This window comes from Microtus ochrogaster, chromosome 7 (assembly GCF_000317375.1).
Source record: "Microtus ochrogaster isolate Prairie Vole_2 chromosome 7, MicOch1.0, whole genome shotgun sequence".
NCBI lineage: Eukaryota > Metazoa > Chordata > Mammalia > Rodentia > Cricetidae > Microtus > Microtus ochrogaster.
The window spans coordinates 62,642,174-62,644,613 of NC_022014.1; positions in this window are offsets into that span (position 1 = coordinate 62,642,174).

The window sequence follows — 2,440 nt, forward strand, 5'->3', positions numbered from 1 at the left end:
GCCTGTCCTGGAACTAGGTCTTGTAGACCAGGCTGGTCTCGAACTCACAGAGATCCACCTGCCTCTGCCTCCCGAGTGCTGGGATTAAAGGCGTGTGCCACCACCGCCTGGCTTTAAGGTTTTTTTTTTTGTACAGGATTTTGTCAAGGCAATGAAAAAGCTACTAATCCATATTCCTTTTTTACTGGAGCCCAATCTTCCTTTGGGGGAAATTCTGTGTTATATTTGTTGTATAGACTACTCCTGGCACACACCTCCAATGCTGATGCCCACACAGAAGCAGAAGGCCATCCACCTGCCCTTTGGTGTCCTTGCAAAGCAAACACAAGTTTTAACATGAGTAATAAAATGATCCGTGCCTGGGGTTTGTATCTAAAGGGAGCAAGCCAGAGACCAGGGACATCTGGGAGTCAGACTGCTACCAGCAGCAGCAGAGTGTCACTGACACTGTGCAGTCTGTCATCTCAACTCCACAGCTCCTTGGACCCAACTTTTTTCAAGCTTGTCATTTTGTTGGCCCCCTAACGCTGATCTGTACTTTGAGGTGTGGATTCAAATGTTGGAGATGTTTCAGCCATTAAAGGCCAGGCTCACAACCAAAATGTCAGAAGAAATGGATTCAGGTGCATGTAGAAGAAACCAGCAACGATGGGCACTTAAGGCAAGAGTCTGTCTTCCAAATGGAAATGTGGATATTGCCAATTAGGACCTGAGTCTCCCTGAGTGCTTCTAGATATCCGCTTTGCCCTCCTGAAGGTACAGACCACAAAGGTCCCACAAATCATGAGAAAGTGGGAGAAGTATATAATTCCATTCTTGAAGAATAAATCTAAGAAACTATACATGCTATTTCTACTTCTACCCTATTGGTTAGCCAGACATAGCTGCAAGGGAGGCGGGGAAATGTGGTCTTCATTTTCAGAGGTCAAATATAAACTCTTCTGATACTGAGTTTAAAAGGGAAGAATAGAAATAAATACTAACAAGAATGCTCTCATACACCTTCTTTTCCTTCCATTTTTATGTGTGTGTGATGTATTTGTGCATATTTACACATATATGGGAATGTGTGTGTGCTCATGCATCTGGAGGTCAGAAGTTGATGTCAGGAGTTGTCCTGAGTCACCACCCCTCCACCTTATTCATCGAGGCAGGATCTCTCATTCAAAACCCGGAGCTTCCCAATGTGGTGACTCTCACAATCGGCTTACTCTGCCACCTCTCAAAACTGGGAGTATAAGCAGACAACTCGGCATTTACATGGGTTCTGCAGATCTGAATCCCAACTCTTATTCTTTCATGTCAAAGCATATTTTGTTTGTTTGTTTGCTTGCTTGTTTCGTTTTGTTTTGCCGAGAGAAGGTCTCACTATGTAGCCCTGCCAGTTCTGGAACTCAGTAGGTAAAACAGTGTACCTACTGAGTTCCACTGCCTCTGCCTCCCAAGTGCTGAGATTCAATGTGCTCATCACCACGCCTGACTCATGTCAAGGTCTTTAACCAGCCCTCATGCATATTTCAGAATTCCTTTTTTGGTTTTATTATTGCTGGTTTTGTTTTATTTGTTTGCTTGTTTGGTTTGGTTTTCCGAGGTAGGGTTTTCAGTAGCTATGGAGCCAGTCCTGGAACTCACTCTGTAGACCAGGCTGGCCTCGAACTCCAGAGATCTGCCTGCCTCTGCCTCCTGAGTTCTGGGATTAAAAGCCACCACTGCCCAACTTCATTGGAGTTTTTGTTTTGTTTTGAGATAGAGTTTCATGTCATCCACATTGGCCTCGTACTATGTAACTGAGGTTGGCCTTGAACTCCTAATCTTCCTGCCTCCACCTCCCAAATGTGTCACCCCACTGGCCCACAATTACTTTTTTTTTTTTTTGCTATAATATCCAGAGATGGTTCCTGTTACCACAGACAAGGGATGATGCATGACTCCATGAGAGAAGCCTAAGGTGACACAGAGAGGCAGGACTGGTTGGCCATGTCGGGCATTGTCTCAGCTCCCAAGATATATATCAGAAACAGAGCATAAATCACTGCTCTGACTCTTGAGTGCTGCTGTTATGAACGTGCCTCATACTTCCAGCTAATCTTTGATTCACCTTCCATAGTCTGCCACCCACTCAAGCATTCACAAGGCTGAGGGTTCAGTCTCATTGGGAAGAAGAGGGCTGGGGAGATGACTCAGCAGCTAGAAGCACTCCCAATACTCCGCAGAGGATCTCGGTTCCGTTTCTGGTACCACACCTGCTAGCTCGTAGCCATCTGAGTATACATCCAGTTCAGTAAGCTGGCCTCCATGGGCACCAAGCACGCATGGAGTGCACAGACATACAAGCAGACACTTACACATAAAATAAATTAACTTTTTTTTGTTTGTTTGTTTTTTGTTTTTCGAGACAGGGTTTCTCTGTGGTTTTGGAGCCTGTCCTGGAACTAGCTCT